This window comes from Ambystoma mexicanum (assembly GCF_040938575.1).
Source record: "Ambystoma mexicanum isolate Mex_15411 chromosome 12 unlocalized genomic scaffold, UKY_AmexF1_1 Mex_chr12_unloc.1, whole genome shotgun sequence".
NCBI classification, from domain to species: domain Eukaryota; kingdom Metazoa; phylum Chordata; class Amphibia; order Caudata; family Ambystomatidae; genus Ambystoma; species Ambystoma mexicanum.
The window spans coordinates 13,334,201-13,353,755 of NW_027182322.1; the positions used below are offsets into that span (position 1 = coordinate 13,334,201).

A 19,555-nucleotide genomic window follows, 5' to 3' on the forward strand; every position below is an offset into this window, starting at 1 on the left:
TTTTTATTAAGGTATGGAATTGTTGTCCAAACGTATTCAGTTTGCAAGAAAATACAGTAATACCCTATTCTCCGAATTTATCCCTAAAGGAACAAACGTGTAGTTCAAGGTTTCACCCAGAAGTGTGATTCTTCTACAGACATTTTATGTTTCAGAAAACAATTATTCTTTCTTTTATCCCAGAAGGCTTGATAATATGATGTGAAGTAAACACTGAATTGACAAAACTTCGATCATCCCTTAATGTACGCAAGTTGATTTTCGTCTGGCTCTGTGGCGCAATGGATAGCGCGTTGGACTTCTAAGTGAATTGGCAAAGTCATTGAAAGGTTGTGGGTTTGAATCCCACCAGAGTCGTATTTTTTACTTTCTTATTCAAACAAGGAACATTATGCATGTGAGGAATGTTTATTTTTGGCCTTTAATCTTAGTATTTGACCCAAGTTGAACCTATGTATCTAATACAGCATGCAACTGAATCAAAAGCAGTCTGCCTTCCATTGCAACAGGAACATATTGCTCATAAGGAATACAACATCACTGCCAAAAACTTTGCACTTTCCTAATGTATCCTTCCTTCAGAAACATTGTCTTTATAATAGCTGTAAATGAGATAGACCAAAAACACGACACCCTACACTCAGACATTTGTTTCTAGCGACATATAAAGTCAAATCTTCTTTCAAAGCTATTTATGGTATATTCTCTTTGTGTTTTTGTATTGTTAACCAATTGTATGGCTGCACTTTTTATCCAGTTCTTTTTTATTAAGGTATGGAATTGTTGTCCAAACGTATTCAGTTTGCAAGAAAATACAGTAATACCCTATTCTCCGAATTTATCCCTAAAGGAACAAAGGTGTAGTTCAAGGTTTCACCCAGAAGTGTGATTCTTCTACAGACATTTTATGTTTCAGAAAACAATTATTCTTTCTTGTATCCCAGAAGGCTTGATAATATGATGTGAAGTAAACACTGGATTGACAAAACTTCGATCATCCCTTAATGTACGCAAGTTGATTTTCATCTGGCTCTGTGGCGCAATGGATAGTGCGTTGGACTTCTAAGTGAATTGGCAAAGTCATTCAAAGGTTGTGGGTTCAAATCCCACCATAGTCGCATTTTTTACTTTCTAATTCAAACAAGGAACATTATGCATGTGAGGAATGTTTATTTTTGGCCTTTATTCTTAGTATTTGACCCAAGTTGAACCTATGTATCTAATACAGCATGCAACTGAATCAAAAGCAGTCTGCCTTCCATTGCAACAGGAACATATTGCTCATAAGGAATACAACATCACTGCCAAAAACTTTGCACTTTCCTAATGTATCCTTCCTTCAGAAACATTGTCTTTATAATAGCTGTAAATGAGATAGACCAAAAACACGACACCCTACACTCAGACATTTGTTTCTAGCGACATATAAAGTAAAATCTTCTTTCAAAGCTATTTATGGTATATTCTCTTTGTGTTTTTGTATTGTTAACCAATTGCATGGCTGCACTTTTTATCCAGTTCTTTTTTATTAAGGTATGGAATTGTTGTCCAAACGTATTCAGTTTGCAAGAAAATACAGTAATACCCTATTCTCCGAATTTATCCCTAAAGGAACAAAGGTGTAGTTCAAGGTTTCACCCAGAAGAGTGATTCTTCTACAGACATTTTATGTTTCAGAAAACAATTATTCTTTCTTGTATCCCAGAAGGCTTGATAATATGATGTGAAGTAAACACTGGATTGACAAAACTTCGATCATCCCTTAATGTACGCAAGTTGATTTTCATCTGGCTCTGTGGCGCAATGGATAGTGCGTTGGACTTCTAAGTGAATTGGCAAAGTCATTCAAAGGTTGTGGGTTCGAATCCCACCAGAGTCGCATTTTTTACTTTCTAATTCAAACAAGGAACATTATGCATGTGAGGAATGTTTATTTTTGGCCGATGCTTTAATCTTAGTATTTGACCCAAGTTGAACCTATGTATCTAATACAGCATGCAACTGAATCAAAAGCAGTCTGCCTTTCATACAACATCACTACCAGAAACTTGGCACTTTTCTAATGTATCCTTCCTTCAGAAACATTGTCTTTATAATAGCTGTAAATGAGATAGACCAAAAACACGACACCCTACACTCAGACATTTGTTTCTAGCGACATATAAAGTAAAATCTTCTTTCAAAGCTATTTATGGTATATTCTCTTTGTGTTTTTGTATTGTTAACCAATTGTATGTCTGCACTTTTTATCCAGTTCTTTTTTATTAAGGTATGAAATTGTTGTCCAAACCAATTCACTTGGCAAGAAAATACTGTAATACCCTATTCACTGAATTTCTCCCCAAGCGAACAAAGGTGCAGTTCAAGGTTTCACCCCGAACTGTGATTCTTGCTACAGACATTTAATGTTTCAGAAAACAATCATTCTTTCATGTATCCCAGAAGGCTTGATAATATGATGTGAAGTAAACACTGGATTGACAAAACTTCGATCATCCCTTAATGTACGCAAGTTGATTTTAATCTGGCTCTGTGGCACAATGGATAGCGCGTTGGACTTCTAAGTGAATTGGCAAAGTCATTCAAAGGTTGTGGGTTCGAATCCCACCAGAGTTGCATTTTTTACTTTCTTATTCAAACAAGGAACATTATGCATGTGAGGAATGTTTATTTTTGGCCGATGCTTTAATCTTATTATTTGACCCAAGTTGAACCTATGTATCTAATACAGCATGCAACTGAATCAAAAGCAGTCTGCCTTCCATTGCAACAGGAACATATTGCTCATAAGCAATACAACATCACTGCCAGAAACTTGGCACTTTTCTAATGTATCCTTCCTTCAGAAACATTGTCTTTATAATAGCTGTAAATGAGATAGACCAAAAACAAGACACCCTACACTCAGACATTTGTTTCTAGCGACATATAAAGTAAAATCTTCTTTCAAAGCTATTTATGGTATATTCTCTTTGTGTTTTTGTATTGTTAACCAATTGTATGTCTGCACTTTTTATCCAGTTCTTTTTTATTAAGGTATGAAATTGTTGTCCAAACCAATTCACTTGGCAAGAAAATACTGTAATACCCTATTCTCTGAATTTCTCCCCAAGCGAACAAAGGTGCAGGTCAAGGTTTCACCCCGAACTGTGATTCTTGCTACAGACATTTAATGTTTCAGAAAACAATCATTCTTTCATGTATCCCAGAAGGCTTGATAATATGATGTGAAGTAAACACTGGATTGACAAAACTTCGATCATCCCTTAATGTACGCAAGTTGATTTTAATCTGGCTCTGTGGCACAATGGATAGCGCGTTGGACTTCTAAGTGAATTGGCAAAGTCATTCAAAGGTTGTGGGTTCGAATCCCACCAGAGTCGTATTTTTTACTTTCTTATTCAAACAAGGAACATTATGCATGTGAGGAATGTTTATTTTTGGCCTTTAATCTTAGTATTTGACCCAAGTTGAACCTATGTATCTAATACAGCATGCAACTGAATCAAAAGCAGTCTGCCTTCCATTGCAACAGGAAAATATTGCTCATAAGGAATACAACATCACTGCCAAAAACTTTGCACTTTCCTAATGTATCCTTCCTTCAGAAACATTGTCTTTATAATAGCTGTAAATGAGATAGACCAAAAACACGACACCCTACACTCAGACATTTGTTTCTAGCGACATATAAAGTAAAATCTTCTTTCAAAGCTATTAATGGTATATTCTCTTTGTGTTTTTGTATTGTTAACCAATTGTATGGCTGCACTTTTTATCCAGTTCTTTTTTATTAAGGTATGGAATTGTTGTCCAAACGTATTCAGTTTGCAAGAAAATACAGTAATACCCTATTCTCCGAATTTATCCCTTAAGGAACAAAGGTGTAGTTCAAGGTTTCACCCAGAAGTGTGATTCTTCTACAGACATTTTATGTTTCAGAAAAGAAATATTCTTTCTTGTATCCCAGAAGGCTTGATAATATGATGTGAAGTAAACACTGGATTGACAAAACTTCGATCATCCCTTAATGTACGCAAGTTGATTTTCATCTGGCTCTGTGGTGCAATGGATAGCGCGTTGGACTTCTAAGTGAATTGGCAAAGTCATTCAAAGGTTGTGGGTTCGAATCCCACCAGAGTCGCATTTTTTACTTTCTAATTCAAACAAGGAACATTATGCATGTGAGGAATGTTTATTTTTGGCCGATGCTTTAATCTTAGTATTTGACCCAAGTTGAACCTGTGTATCTAATACAGCATGCAACTGAATCAAAAGCAGTCTGCCTTTCATACAACATCACTACCAGAAACTTGGCACTTTTCTAATGTATCCTTCCTTCAGAAACATTGTCTTTATAATAGCTGTAAATGAGATAGACCAAAAACACGACACCCTACACTCAGACATTTGTTTCTAGCGACATATAAAGTAAAATCTTCTTTCAAAGCTATTTATGGTATATTCTCTTTGTGTTTTTGTATTGTTAACCAATTGTATGTCTGCACTTTTTATCCAGTTCTTTTTTATTAAGGTATGAAATTGTTGTCCAAACCAATTCACTTGGCAAGAAAATACTGTAATACCCTATTCACTGAATTTCTCCCCAAGCGAACAAAGGTGCAGTTCAAGGTTTCACCCCGAACTGTGATTCTTGCTACAGACATTTAATGTTTCAGAAAACAATCATTCTTTCATGTATCCCAGAAGGCTTGATAATATGATGTGAAGTAAACACTGGATTGACAAAACTTCGATCATCCCTTAATGTACGCAAGTTGATTTTAATCTGGCTCTTTGGCACAATGGATAGCGCGTTGGACTTCTAAGTGAATTGGCAAAGTCATTCAAAGGTTGTGGGTTCGAATCCCACCAGAGTTGCATTTTTTACTTTCTTATTCAAACAAGGAACATTATGCATGTGAGGAATGTTTATTTTTGGCCGATGCTTTAATCTTATTATTTGACCCAAGTTGAACCTATGTATCTAATACAGCATGCAACTGAATCAAAAGCAGTCTGCCTTCCATTGCAACAGGAACATATTGCTCATAAGCAATACAACATCACTGCCAGAAACTTGGCACTTTTCTAATGTATCCTTCCTTCAGAAACATTGTCTTTATAATAGCTGTAAATGAGATAGACCAAAAACACGACACCCTACACTCAGACATTTGTTTCTAGCGACATATAAAGTAAAATCTTCTTTCAAAGCTATTTATGGTATATTCTCTTTGTGTTTTTGTATTGTTAACCAATTGTATGTCTGCACTTTTTATCCAGTTCTTTTTTATTAAGGTATGAAATTGTTGTCCAAACCAATTCACTTTGCAAGAAAATACTGTAATACCCTATTCTCTGAATTTCTCCCCAAGCGAACAAAGGTGCAGTTCAAGGTTTCACCCCGAACTGTGATTCTTGCTACAGACATTTAATGTTTCAGAAAACAATCATTCTTTCATGTATCCCAGAAGGCTTGATAATATGATGTGAAGTAAACACTGGATTGACAAAACTTCGATCATCCCTTAATGTACGCAAGTTGATTTTAATCTGGCTCTGTGGCACAATGGATAGCGCGTTGGACTTCTAAGTGAATTGGCAAAGTCATTCAAAGGTTGTGGGTTCGAATCCCACCAGAGTCGTATTTTTTACTTTCTTATTCAAACAAGGAACATTATGCATGTGAGGAATGTTTATTTTTGGCCTTTAATCTTAGTATTTGACCCAAGTTGAACCTATGTATCTAATACAGCATGCAACTGAATCAAAAGCAGTCTGCCTTCCATTGCAACAGGAAAATATTGCTCATAAGGAATACAACATCACTGCCAAAAACTTTGCACTTTCCTAATGTATCCTTCCTTCAGAAACATTGTCTTTATAATAGCTGTAAATGAGATAGACCAAAAACACGACACCCTACACTCAGACATTTGTTTCTAGCGACATATAAAGTAAAATCTTCTTTCAAAGCTATTAATGGTATATTCTCTTTGTGTTTTTGTATTGTTAACCAATTGTATGGCTGCACTTTTTATCCAGTTCTTTTTTATTAAGGTATGGAATTGTTGTCCAAACGTATTCAGTTTGCAAGAAAATACAGTAATACCCTATTCTCCGAATTTATCCCTAAAGGAACAAAGGTGTAGTTCAAGGTTTCACCCAGAAGTGTGATTCTTCTACAGACATTTTATGTTTCAGAAAACAAATATTCTTTCTTGTATCCCAGAAGGCTTGATAATATGATGTGAAGTAAACACTGGATTGACAAAACTTCGATCATCCCTTAATGTACGCAAGTTGATTTTCATCTGGCTCTGTGGTGCAATGGATAGCGCGTTGGACTTCTAAGTGAATTGGCAAAGTCATTCAAAGGTTGTGGGTTCAAATCCCACCAGAGTCGCATTTTTTACTTTCTAATTCAAACAAGGAACATTATGCATGTGAGGAATGTTTATTTTTGGCCGATGCTTTAATCTTAGTATTTGACCCAAGTTGAACCTGTGTATCTAATACAGCATGCAACTGAATCAAAAGCAGTCTGCCTTTCATACAACATCACTACCAGAAACTTGGCACTTTTCTAATGTATCCTTCCTTCAGAAACATTGTCTTTATAATAGCTGTAAATGAGATAGACCAAAAACACGACACCCTACACTCAGACATTTGTTTCTAGCGACATATAAAGTAAAATCTTCTTTCAAAGCTATTTATGGTATATTCTCTTTGTGTTTTTGTATTGTTAACCAATTGTATGTCTGCACTTTTTATCCAGTTCTTTTTTATTAAGGTATGAAATTGTTGTCCAAACCAATTCACTTGGCAAGAAAATACTGTAATACCCTATTCACTGAATTCCTCCCCAAGCGAACAAAGGTGCAGTTCAAGGTTTCACCCCGAACTGTGATTCTTGCTACAGACATTTAATGTTTCAGAAAACAATCATTCTTTCATGTATCCCAGAAGGCTTGATAATATGATGTGAAGTAAACACTGGATTGACAAAACTTCGATCATCCCTTAATGTACGCAAGTTGATTTTAATCTGGCTCTGTGGCACAATGGATAGCGCGTTGGACTTCTAAGTGAATTGGCAAAGTCATTCAAAGGTTGTGGGTTTGAATCCCACCAGAGTTGCATTTTTTACTTTCTTATTCAAACAAGGAACATTATGCATGTGAGGAATGTTTATTTTTGGCCGATGCTTTAATCTTATTATTTGACCCAAGTTGAACCTATGTATCTAATACAGCATGCAACTGAATCAAAAGCAGTCTGCCTTCCATTGCAACAGGAACATATTGCTCATAAGCAATACAACATCACTGCCAGAAACTTGGCACTTTTCTAATGTATCCTTCCTTCAGAAACATTGTCTTTATAATAGCTGTAAATGAGATAGACCAAAAACAAGACACCCTACACTCAGACATTTGTTTCTAGCGACATATAAAGTAAAATCTTCTTTCAAAGCTATTTATGGTATATTCTCTTTGTGTTTTTGTATTGTTAACCAATTGTATGTCTGCACTTTTTATCCAGTTCTTTTTTATTAAGGTATGAAATTGTTGTCCAAACCAATTCACTTGGCAAGAAAATACTGTAATACCCTATTCTCTGAATTTCTCCCCAAGCGAACAAAGGTGCAGTTCAAGGTTTCACCCCGAACTGTGATTCTTGCTACAGACATTTAATGTTTCAGAAAACAATCATTCTTTCATGTATCCCAGAAGGCTTGATAATATGATGTGAAGTAAACACTGGATTGACAAAACTTCGATCATCCCTTAATGTACGCAAGTTGATTTTAATCTGGCTCTGTGGCGCAATGGATAGCGCGTTGGACTTCTAAGTGAATTGGCAAAGTCATTCAAAGGTTGTGGGTTCGAATCCCACCAGAGTCGTATTTTTTACTTTCTTATTCAAACAAGGAACATTATGCATGTGAGGAATGTTTATTTTTGGCCTTTAATCTTAGTATTTGACCCAAGTTGAACCTATGTATCTAATACAGCATGCAACTGAATCAAAAGCAGTCTGCCTTCCATTGCAACAGGAAAATATTGCTCATAAGGAATACAACATCACTGCCAAAAACTTTGCACTTTCCTAATGTATCCTTCCTTCAGAAACATTGTCTTTATAATAGCTGTAAATGAGATAGACCAAAAACACGACACCCTACACTCAGACATTTGTTTCTAGCGACATATAAAGTAAAATCTTCTTTCAAAGCTATTAATGGTATATTCTCTTTGTGTTTTTGTATTGTTAACCAATTGTATGGCTGCACTTTTTATCCAGTTCTTTTTTATTAAGGTATGGAATTGTTGTCCAAACGTATTCAGTTTGCAAGAAAATACAGTAATACCCTATTCTCCGAATTTATCCCTAAAGGAACAAAGGTGTAGTTCAAGGTTTCACCCAGAAGTGTGATTCTTCTACAGACATTTTATGTTTCAGAAAACAAATATTCTTTCTTGTATCCCAGAAGGCTTGATAATATGATGTGAAGTAAACACTGGATTGACAAAACTTCGATCATCCCTTAATGTACGCAAGTTGATTTTCATCTGGCTCTGTGGTGCAATGGATAGCGCGTTGGACTTCTAAGTGAATTGGCAAAGTCATTCAAAGGTTGTGGGTTCAAATCCCACCAGAGTCGCATTTTTTACTTTCTAATTCAAACAAGGAACATTATGCATGTGAGGAATGTTTATTTTTGGCCGATGCTTTAATCTTAGTATTTGACCCAAGTTGAACCTGTGTATCTAATACAGCATGCAACTGAATCAAAAGCAGTCTGCCTTTCATACAACATCACTACCAGAAACTTGGCACTTTTCTAATGTATCCTTCCTTCAGAAACATTGTCTTTATAATAGCTGTAAATGAGATAGACCAAAAACACGACACCCTACACTCAGACATTTGTTTCTAGCGACATATAAAGTAAAATCTTCTTTCAAAGCTATTTATGGTATATTCTCTTTGTGTTTTTGTATTGTTAACCAATTGTATGTCTGCACTTTTTATCCAGTTCTTTTTTATTAAGGTATGAAATTGTTGTCCAAACCAATTCACTTGGCAAGAAAATACTGTAATACCCTATTCACTGAATTCCTCCCCAAGCGAACAAAGGTGCAGTTCAAGGTTTCACCCCGAACTGTGATTCTTGCTACAGACATTTAATGTTTCAGAAAACAATCATTCTTTCATGTATCCCAGAAGGCTTGGTAATATGATGTGAAGTAAACACTGGATTGACAAAACTTCGATCATCCCTTAATGTACGCAAGTTGATTTTAATCTGGCTCTGTGGCGCAATGGATAGCGCGTTGGACTTCTAAGTGAATTGGCAAAGTCATTCAAAGGTTGTGGGTTCGAATCCCACCAGAGTCGTATTTTTTACTTTCTTATTCAAACAAGGAACATTATGCATGTGAGGAATGTTTATTTTTGGCCTTTAATCTTAGTATTTGACCCAAGTTGAACCTATGTATCTAATACAGCATGCAACTGAATCAAAAGCAGTCTGCCTTCCATTGCAACAGGAAAATATTGCTCATAAGGAATACAACATCACTGCCAAAAACTTTGCACTTTCCTAATGTATCCTTCCTTCAGAAACATTGTCTTTATAATAGCTGTAAATGAGATAGACCAAAAACACGACACCCTACACTCAGACATTTGTTTCTAGCGACATATAAAGTAAAATCTTCTTTCAAAGCTATTAATGGTATATTCTCTTTGTGTTTTTGTATTGTTAACCAATTGTATGGCTGCACTTTTTATCCAGTTCTTTTTTATTAAGGTATGGAATTGTTGTCCAAACGTATTCAGTTTGCAAGAAAATACAGTAATACCTTATTCTCCGAATTTATCCCTAAAGGAACAAAGGTGTAGTTCAAGGTTTCACCCAGAAGTGTGATTCTTCTACAGACATTTTATGTTTCAGAAAACAAATATTCTTTCTTGTATCCCAGAAGGCTTGATAATATGATGTGAAGTAAACACTGGATTGACAAAACTTCGATCATCCCTTAATGTACGCAAGTTGATTTTCATCTGGCTCTGTGGTGCAATGGATAGCGCGTTGGACTTCTAAGTGAATTGGCAAAGTCATTCAAAGGTTGTGGGTTCAAATCCCACCAGAGTCGCATTTTTTACTTTCTAATTCAAACAAGGAACATTATGCATGTGAGGAATGTTTATTTTTGGCCGATGCTTTAATCTTAGTATTTGACCCAAGTTGAACCTGTGTATCTAATACAGCATGCAACTGAATCAAAAGCAGTCTGCCTTTCATACAACATCACTACCAGAAACTTGGCACTTTTCTAATGTATCCTTCCTTCAGAAACATTGTCTTTATAATAGCTGTAAATGAGATAGACCAAAAACACGACACCCTACACTCAGACATTTGTTTCTAGCGACATATAAAGTAAAATCTTCTTTCAAAGCTATTTATGGTATATTCTCTTTGTGTTTTTGTATTGTTAACCAATTGTATGTCTGCACTTTTTATCCAGTTCTTTTTTATTAAGGTATGAAATTGTTGTCCAAACCAATTCACTTGGCAAGAAAATACTGTAATACCCTATTCACTGAATTCCTCCCCAAGCGAACAAAGGTGCAGTTCAAGGTTTCACCCCGAACTGTGATTCTTGCTACAGACATTTAATGTTTCAGAAAACAATCATTCTTTCATGTATCCCAGAAGGCTTGATAATATGATGTGAAGTAAACACTGGATTGACAAAACTTCGATCATCCCTTAATGTACGCAAGTTGATTTTAATCTGGCTCTGTGGCACAATGGATAGCGCGTTGGACTTCTAAGTGAATTGGCAAAGTCATTCAAAGGTTGTGGGTTCGAATCCCACCAGAGTTGCATTTTTTACTTTCTTATTCAAACAAGGAACATTATGCATGTGAGGAATGTTTATTTTTGGCCGATGCTTTAATCTTATTATTTGACCCAAGTTGAACCTATGTATCTAATACAGCATGCAACTGAATCAAAAGCAGTCTGCCTTCCATTGCAACAGGAACATATTGCTCATAAGCAATACAACATCACTGCCAGAAACTTGGCACTTTTCTAATGTATCCTTCCTTCAGAAACATTGTCTTTATAATAGCTGTAAATGAGATAGACCAAAAACAAGACACCCTACACTCAGACATTTGTTTCTAGCGACATATAAAGTAAAATCTTCTTTCAAAGCTATTTATGGTATATTCTCTTTGTGTTTTTGTATTGTTAACCAATTGTATGTCTGCACTTTTTATCCAGTTCTTTTTTATTAAGGTATGAAATTGTTGTCCAAACCAATTCACTTGGCAAGAAAATACTGTAATACCCTATTCTCTGAATTTCTCCCCAAGCGAACAAAGGTGCAGTTCAAGGTTTCACCCCGAACTGTGATTCTTGCTACAGACATTTAATGTTTCAGAAAACAATCATTCTTTCATGTATCCCAGAAGGCTTGATAATATGATGTGAAGTAAACACTGGATTGACAAAACTTCGATCATCCCTTAATGTACGCAAGTTGATTTTAATCTGGCTCTGTGGCACAATGGATAGCGCGTTGGACTTCTAAGTGAATTGGCAAAGTCATTCAAAGGTTGTGGGTTCGAATCCCACCAGAGTCGTATTTTTTACTTTCTTATTCAAACAAGGAACATTATGCATGTGAGGAATGTTTATTTTTGGCCTTTAATCTTAGTATTTGACCCAAGTTGAACCTATGTATCTAATACAGCATGCAACTGAATCAAAAGCAGTCTGCCTTCCATTGCAACAGGAAAATATTGCTCATAAGGAATACAACATCACTGCCAAAAACTTTGCACTTTCCTAATGTATCCTTCCTTCAGAAACATTGTCTTTATAATAGCTGTAAATGAGATAGACCAAAAACACGACACCCTACACTCAGACATTTGTTTCTAGCGACATATAAAGTAAAATCTTCTTTCAAAGCTATTAATGGTATATTCTCTTTGTGTTTTTGTATTGTTAACCAATTGTATGGCTGCACTTTTTATCCAGTTCTTTTTTATTAAGGTATGGAATTGTTGTCCAAACGTATTCAGTTTGCAAGAAAATACAGTAATACCCTATTCTCCGAATTTATCCCTAAAGGAACAAAGGTGTAGTTCAAGGTTTCACCCAGAAGTGTGATTCTTCTACAGACATTTTATGTTTCAGAAAACAAATATTCTTTCTTGTATCCCAGAAGGCTTGATAATATGATGTGAAGTAAACACTGGATTGACAAAACTTCGATCATCCCTTAATGTACGCAAGTTGATTTTCATCTGGCTCTGTGGTGCAATGGATAGCGCGTTGGACTTCTAAGTGAATTGGCAAAGTCATTCAAAGGTTGTGGGTTCAAATCCCACCAGAGTCGCATTTTTTACTTTCTAATTCAAACAAGGAACATTATGCATGTGAGGAATGTTTATTTTTGGCCTTTAATCTTAGTATTTGACCCAAGTTGAACCTATGTATCTAATACAGCATGCAACTGAATCAAAAGCAGTCTGCCTTCCATTGCAACAGGAACATATTGCTCATAAGCAATACAACATCACTGCCAGAAACTTTGCACTTTCCTAATGTATCCTTCCTTCAGAAACATTGTCTTTATAATAGCTGTAAATGAGATAGACCAAAAACACAACACCCTACACTCAGACATTTGTTTCTAGCGACATATAAAGTAAAATATTCTTTCAAAACTATTTATGGTATATTCTCTTTGTGTTTTTGTATTGTTAACCAATTGTATGTCTGCACTTTTTATCCAGTTCTTTTTTATTAAGGTATGGAATTGTTGTCCAAACCAATTCACTTGGCAAGAAAATACTGTAATACCCTATTCTCTGAATTTCTCCCCAAGCGAACAAAGGTGCAGTTCAAGGTTTCGCCCTGAACTGTGATTCTTGCTACAGACATTTTATGTTTCAGAAAACAATCATTCTTTCATGTATCCCAGAAGGCTTGATAATATGATGTGAAGTAAACACTGGATTGACAAAACCTCGATCATCCCCTGATGTACGCAAGTTGATTGTCATCTGGCTCTGTGGCGCAATGGATAGCGCGTTGGACTTCTAAGTGAATTGGCAAAGTCATTCAAAGGTTGTGGGTTCGAATCCCACCAGAGTCGTATTTTTTACTTTCTTATTCAAACAAGGAACATTATGCATGTGAGGAATGTTTATTTTTGGCCTTTAATCTTAGTATTTGACCCAAGTTGAACCTATGTATCTAATACAGCATGCAACTGAATCAAAAGCAGTCTGCCTTCCATTGCAACAGGAAAATATTGCTCATAAGAAATACAACATCACTGCCAAAAACTTTGCACTTTCCTAATGTATCCTTCCTTCAGAAACATTGTCTTTATAATAGCTGTAAATGAGATAGACCAAAAACACGACACCCTACACTCAGACATTTGTTTCTAGCGACATATAAAGTAAAATCTTCTTTCAAAGCTATTAATGGTATATTCTCTTTGTGTTTTTGTATTGTTAACCAATTGTATGGCTGCACTTTTTATCCAGTTCTTTTTTATTAAGGTATGGAATTGTTGTCCAAACGTATTCAGTTTGCAAGAAAATACAGTAATACCCTATTCTCCGAATTTATCCCTAAAGGAACAAAGGTGTAGTTCAAGGTTTCACCCAGAAGTGTGATTCTTCTACAGACATTTTATGTTTCAGAAAAGAAATATTCTTTCTTGTATCCCAGAAGGCTTGATAATATGATGTGAAGTAAACACTGGATTGACAAAACTTCGATCATCCCTTAATGTACGCAAGTTGATTTTCATCTGGCTCTGTGGTGCAATGGATAGCGCGTTGGACTTCTAAGTGAATTGGCAAAGTCATTCAAAGGTTGTGGGTTCGAATCCCACCAGAGTCGCATTTTTTACTTTCTAATTCAAACAAGGAACATTATGCATGTGAGGAATGTTTATTTTTGGCCGATGCTTTAATCTTAGTATTTGACCCAAGTTGAACCTGTGTATCTAATACAGCATGCAACTGAATCAAAAGCAGTCTGCCTTTCATACAACATCACTACCAGAAACTTGGCACTTTTCTAATGTATCCTTCCTTCAGAAACATTGTCTTTATAATAGCTGTAAATGAGATAAACCAAAAACACGACACCCTACACTCAGACATTTGTTTCTAGCGACATATAAAGTAAAATCTTCTTTCAAAGCTATTTATGGTATATTCTCTTTGTGTTTTTGTATTGTTAACCAATTGTATTTCTGCACTTTTTATCCAGTTCTTTTTTATTAAGGTATGGAATTGTTGTCCAAACCAATTCACTTGGCAAGAAAATACTGTAATACCCTATTCTCTGAATTTCTCCCCAAGCGAACAAAGGTGCAGTTCAAGGTTTCACCCCGAACTGTGATTCTTGCTACAGACATTTAATGTTTCAGAAAACAATCATTCTTTCATGTATCCCAGAAGGCTTGATAATATGATGTGAAGTAAACACTGGATTGACAAAACTTCGATCATCCCTTAATGTACGCAAGTTGATTTTAATCTGGCTCTGTGGCACAATGGATAGCGCGTTGGACTTCTAAGTGAATTGGCAAAGTCATTCGAAGGTTGTGGGTTCGAATCCCACCAGAGTCGTATTTTTTACTTTCTTATTCAAACAAGGAACATTATGCATGTGAGGAATGTTTATTTTTGGCCTTTAATCTTAGTATTTGACCCAAGTTGAACCTATGTATCTAATACAGCATGCAACTGAATCAAAAGCAGTCTGCCTTCCATTGCAACAGGAAAATATTGCTCATAAGGAATACAACATCACTGCCAAAAACTTTGCACTTTCCTAATGTATCCTTCCTTCAGAAACATTGTCTTTATAATAGCTGTAAATGAGATAGACCAAAAACACGACACCCTACACTCAGACATTTGTTTCTAGCGACATATAAAGTAAAATCTTCTTTCAAAGCTATTAATGGTATATTCTCTTTGTGTTTTTGTATTGTTAACCAATTGTATGGCTGCACTTTTTATCCAGTTCTTTTTTATTAAGGTATGGAATTGTTGTCCAAACGTATTCAGTTTGCAAGAAAATACAGTAATACCCTATTCTCCGAATTTATCCCTAAAGGAACAAAGGTGTAGTTCAAGGTTTCACCCAGAAGTGTGATTCTTCTACAGACATTTTATGTTTCAGAAAACAAATATTCTTTCTTGTATCCCAGAAGGCTTGATAATATGATGTGAAGTAAACACTGGATTGACAAAACTTCGATCATCCCTTGATGTACGCAAGTTGATTTTTATCTGGCTCTGTGGTGCAATGGATAGCGCGTTGGACTTCTAAGTGAATTGGCAAAGTCATTCAAAGGTTGTGGGTTCAAATCCCACCAGAGTCGCATTTTTTACTTTCTAATTCAAACAAGGAACATTATGCATGTGAGGAATGTTTATTTTTGGCCGATGCTTTAATCTTAGTATTTGACCCAAGTTGAACCTGTGTATCTAATACAGCATGCAACTGAATCAAAAGCAGTCTGCCTTTCATACAACATCACTACCAGAAACTTGGCACTTTTCTAATGTATCCTTCCTTCAGAAACATTGTCTTTATAATAGCTGTAAATGAGATAGACCAAAAACACGACACCCTACACTCAGACATTTGTTTCTAGCGACATATAAAGTAAAATCTTCTTTCAAAGCTATTTATGGTATATTCTCTTTGTGTTTTTGTATTGTTAACCAATTGTATGTCTGCACTTTTTATCCAGTTCTTTTTTATTAAGGTATGAAATTGTTGTCCAAACCAATTCACTTGGCAAGAAAATACTGTAATACCCTATTCACTGAATTTCTCCCCAAGCGAACAAAGGTGCAGTTCAAGGTTTCACCCCGAACTGTGATTCTTGCTACAGACATTTAATGTTTCAGAAAACAATCATTCTTTCATGTATCCCAGAAGGCTTGATAATATGATGTGAAGTAAACACTGGATTGACAAAACTTCGATCATCCCTTAATGTACGCAAGTTGATTTTAATCTGGCTCTGTGGCACAATGGATAGCGCGTTGGACTTCTAAGTGAATTGGCAAAGTCATTCAAAGGTTGTGGGTTCGAATCCCACCAGAGTTGCATTTTTTACTTTCTTATTCAAACAAGGAACATTATGCATGTGAGGAATGTCTATTTTTGGCCGATGCTTTAATCTTAGTATTTGACCCAAGTTGAACCTATGTATCTAATACAGCATGCAACTGAATCAAAAGCAGTCTGCCTTCCATTGCAACAGGAACATATTGCTCATAAGCAATACAACATCACTGCCAGAAACTTTGCACTTTCCTAATGTATCCTTCCTTCAGAAACATTGTCTTTATAATAGCTGTAAATGAGATAGACCAAAAACACGACACCCTACACTCAGACATTTGTTTCTAGCGACATATAAAGTAAAATCTTCTTTCAAAGCTATTTATGGTATATTCTCTTTGTGTTTTTGTATTGTTAACCAATTGTATGTCTGCACTTTTTATCCAGTTCTTTTTTATTAAGGTATAGAATTGTTGTCCAAACCTATTCACTTGGCAAGAAAATACTGTAATACCCTATTCTCTGAATTTCTCCCCAAGCGAACAAAGGTGCAGTTCAAGGTTTTACACAGAAGTGTGATTCTTGCTAGAGACATTTTATGTTTCAGAAAACAATCATTCTTTCATGTATCCCAGAAGGCTTGATAATGTGATGTGAAGTAAACACTGGATTGACAAAACTTCGATCATCTCTTACTGTACGCAAGTGGGTTTGCATCTGGCTCTGTGGTGCAATGGATAGCGCATTGCACTTCTAAGTGAATTGGCAAAGTCATTCAAAGGTTGTGGGTTCGAATCCCACCAGAGTCGCATTTTTTACTTTCTTATTCAAACAAGGAACATTATGCATGTGAGGAATGTTTATTTTTGGCCGATGCTTTAATCTTAGTATTTGACCCAAGTTGAACCTATGTATCTAATATAGCATGCAACTGAATCAAAAGCAGTCTGCCTTCCATTGCAACAGGAACATATTGCTCATAAGCAATACAACATCACTGCCAGAAACTTTGCACTTTCCTAATGTATCCTTCCTTCAGAAACATTGTCTTTATAATAGCTGTAAATGAGATAGACCAAAACACGACACCCTACACTCAGACATTTGTTTCTAGCGACATATAAAGTAAAATCTTCTTTAAAAGCTATTTATGGTATATTCTCTTTGTGTTTTTGTATTGTTAACCAATTGTATGTCTGCACTTTTTATCCAGTTCTTTTTTATTAAGGTATGGAATTGTTGTCCAAACCAATTCACTTGGCAAGAAAATACTGTAATACCCTATTCTCTGAATTTCTCCCCAAGCGAACAAAGGTGCAGTTCAAGGTTTCACACAGAAGTGTGATTCTTGCTACAGACATTTTATGTTTCAGAAAACAATCATTCTTTGATGTATCCCAGAAGGCTTGATAATATGATGTGAAGTAAACACTGGATTGACAAAACTTCGATCATCCCTTAATGTACGCAAGTTAATTTTCATCTGGATCTGTGGCGGAATGGATAGCGCGTTGGACTTCTAAGTGAATTGGCAAAGTCATTCAAAGGTTGTGGGTTTGAATCCCACCAGAGTCGAATTTTTTACTTTCTTATTCAAACAAGGAACATTATGCATGTGAGGAATGTTTATTTTTGGCCGATGCTTTAATCTTAGTATTTGACCCAAGTTGAACCTATGTATCTAATGCAGCATGCAACTGAATCAAAAGCAGTCTGCCTTCCATTGCAACAGGAACATATTGCTCATAAGCAATACAACATCACTGCCAGAAACTTTGCACTTTCCTAATGTATCCTTCCTTCAGAAACATTGTCTTTATAATAGCTGTAAATGAGATAGACCAAAAACACGACACCCTACACTCAGACATTTGTTTCTAGCGACATATAAAGTAAAATCTTCTTTCAAAGCTATTTATGGTATATTCTCTTTGTGTTTTTGTATTGTTAACCAATTGTATGTCTGCACTTTTTATCCAGTTCTTTTTTATTAAGGTATGGAATTGTTGTCCAAACCTATTCACTTGGCAAGAAAATACGGTAATACCCTATTCTCTGAATTTCTCCCCAAGCGAACAAAGGTGCAGTTCAAGGTTTCACACAGAAGTGTGATTCTTGCTACAGACATTTTATGTTTCAGAAAACAATCATTCTTTCATGTATCCCAGAAGGCTTGATAATGTGATGTGAAGTAAACACTGGATTGACAAAACTTCGATCATCCCTTACTGTACGCAAATGGATTTGCATCTGGCTCTGTGGCGCAATGGATAGCGCGTTGCACTTCTAAGTGAATTGGCAAAGTCATTCAAAGGTTGTGGGTTCAAATCCCACCAGAGTCGCATTTTTTACTTTCTTTTTCAAACAAGGAACATTATGCATGTGAGGAATGTTTATTTTTGGTCGATGCTTTAATCTTAGTATTTGACCCAAGTTGAACCTATGTATCTAATATAGCATGCAACTGAATCAAAAGCAGTCTGCCTTCCATTGCAACAGGAACATATTGCTCATAAGCAATACAACATCACTGCCAGAAACTTTGCACTTTTCTAATGTATCCTTCCTTCAGAAACATTGTCTTTATAATAGCTGTAAATGAGATAGACCAAAAACACGACACCCTACACTCAGACATTTGTTTCTAGCGACATATAAAGTAAAATCTTCTTTCAAAGCTATTTATGGTATATTCTCTTTGTGTTTTTGTATTGTTAACCAATTGTATGTCTGCACTTTTTATCCAGTTCTTTTTTTATTAAGGTATGGAATTGTTGTCCAAACCAATTCACTTGGCAAGAAAATACTGTAATACCCTATTCTCTGAATTTCTCCCCAAGCGAACAAAGGTGCAGTTCAAGGTTTCACCCCGAACTGTGATTCTTGCTACAGACATTTTATGTTTCAGAAAACAATCATTCTTTCATGTATCCCAGAAGGCTTGATAATATGATGTGAAGTAAACACTGGTTTGACAAAACTTCCATCATCCCTTACTGTACGCAAGTGGATTTTTATCTGCCTCTGTGGCGCAATGGATAGTGCGTTGGACTTCTAAGTGAATTTGCAAAGTCATTCAAAGGTTGTGGGTTTGAATCCCACCAGAGTCGCATTTTTTACTTTCTTATTCAAACAAGGAACATTATGCATGTGAGGAATGTCTATTTTTGGCCGATGCTTTAATCTTAGTATTTGACCCAAGTTGAACCTATGTATCTAATACAGCATGCAACTGAATCAAAAGCAGTCTGCCTTCCATTGCAACAGGAACATATTGCTCATAAGCAATACAACATCACTGACAGAAACTTTGCACTTTCCTAATGTATCCTTCCTTCAGAAACATTGTCTTTATAATAGCTGTAAATGAGATAGACCAAAAACACGACACCCTACACTCAG

At 35.8% G+C, this 19,555-nt stretch overlaps 14 non-coding genes across 14 annotated transcripts; all 14 read left to right on the forward strand.

The window, feature by feature from the left end:
* The first annotated feature begins 1,789 nt into the window (after positions 1-1,789).
* On the forward strand, positions 1,790-1,879 carry TRNAR-UCU (transfer RNA arginine (anticodon UCU)). The gene is given in 2 exon segments: positions 1,790-1,826; positions 1,844-1,879. It is a non-coding gene; the product is annotated as a tRNA-Arg (tRNA).
* Positions 1,880-3,293: 1,414 nt separating this feature from the next.
* TRNAR-UCU (transfer RNA arginine (anticodon UCU)) lies at positions 3,294-3,383 on the forward strand. The gene is given in 2 exon segments: positions 3,294-3,330; positions 3,348-3,383. It is a non-coding gene; the product is annotated as a tRNA-Arg (tRNA).
* Positions 3,384-4,054: 671 nt separating this feature from the next.
* Positions 4,055-4,144, forward strand: TRNAR-UCU (transfer RNA arginine (anticodon UCU)). Its single transcript is given in 2 exon segments — positions 4,055-4,091; positions 4,109-4,144. It is a non-coding gene; the product is annotated as a tRNA-Arg (tRNA).
* A 1,414-nt stretch (positions 4,145-5,558) lies between these two features.
* On the forward strand, positions 5,559-5,648 carry TRNAR-UCU (transfer RNA arginine (anticodon UCU)). The gene is given in 2 exon segments: positions 5,559-5,595; positions 5,613-5,648. It is a non-coding gene; the product is annotated as a tRNA-Arg (tRNA).
* Positions 5,649-6,319: 671 nt separating this feature from the next.
* Positions 6,320-6,409, forward strand: TRNAR-UCU (transfer RNA arginine (anticodon UCU)). The gene is given in 2 exon segments: positions 6,320-6,356; positions 6,374-6,409. It is a non-coding gene; the product is annotated as a tRNA-Arg (tRNA).
* A 1,414-nt stretch (positions 6,410-7,823) lies between these two features.
* TRNAR-UCU (transfer RNA arginine (anticodon UCU)) lies at positions 7,824-7,913 on the forward strand. The gene is given in 2 exon segments: positions 7,824-7,860; positions 7,878-7,913. It is a non-coding gene; the product is annotated as a tRNA-Arg (tRNA).
* Positions 7,914-8,584: 671 nt separating this feature from the next.
* TRNAR-UCU (transfer RNA arginine (anticodon UCU)) lies at positions 8,585-8,674 on the forward strand. The gene is given in 2 exon segments: positions 8,585-8,621; positions 8,639-8,674. It is a non-coding gene; the product is annotated as a tRNA-Arg (tRNA).
* A 647-nt stretch (positions 8,675-9,321) lies between these two features.
* TRNAR-UCU (transfer RNA arginine (anticodon UCU)) lies at positions 9,322-9,411 on the forward strand. The gene is given in 2 exon segments: positions 9,322-9,358; positions 9,376-9,411. It is a non-coding gene; the product is annotated as a tRNA-Arg (tRNA).
* Positions 9,412-10,082: 671 nt separating this feature from the next.
* TRNAR-UCU (transfer RNA arginine (anticodon UCU)) lies at positions 10,083-10,172 on the forward strand. The gene is given in 2 exon segments: positions 10,083-10,119; positions 10,137-10,172. It is a non-coding gene; the product is annotated as a tRNA-Arg (tRNA).
* A 1,414-nt stretch (positions 10,173-11,586) lies between these two features.
* On the forward strand, positions 11,587-11,676 carry TRNAR-UCU (transfer RNA arginine (anticodon UCU)). Its single transcript is given in 2 exon segments — positions 11,587-11,623; positions 11,641-11,676. It is a non-coding gene; the product is annotated as a tRNA-Arg (tRNA).
* A 671-nt stretch (positions 11,677-12,347) lies between these two features.
* Positions 12,348-12,437, forward strand: TRNAR-UCU (transfer RNA arginine (anticodon UCU)). The gene is given in 2 exon segments: positions 12,348-12,384; positions 12,402-12,437. It is a non-coding gene; the product is annotated as a tRNA-Arg (tRNA).
* A 672-nt stretch (positions 12,438-13,109) lies between these two features.
* TRNAR-UCU (transfer RNA arginine (anticodon UCU)) lies at positions 13,110-13,199 on the forward strand. The gene is given in 2 exon segments: positions 13,110-13,146; positions 13,164-13,199. It is a non-coding gene; the product is annotated as a tRNA-Arg (tRNA).
* A 671-nt stretch (positions 13,200-13,870) lies between these two features.
* On the forward strand, positions 13,871-13,960 carry TRNAR-UCU (transfer RNA arginine (anticodon UCU)). Its single transcript is given in 2 exon segments — positions 13,871-13,907; positions 13,925-13,960. It is a non-coding gene; the product is annotated as a tRNA-Arg (tRNA).
* Positions 13,961-15,368: 1,408 nt separating this feature from the next.
* On the forward strand, positions 15,369-15,458 carry TRNAR-UCU (transfer RNA arginine (anticodon UCU)). The gene is given in 2 exon segments: positions 15,369-15,405; positions 15,423-15,458. It is a non-coding gene; the product is annotated as a tRNA-Arg (tRNA).
* The last annotated feature ends 4,097 nt before the right edge of the window (positions 15,459-19,555 follow it).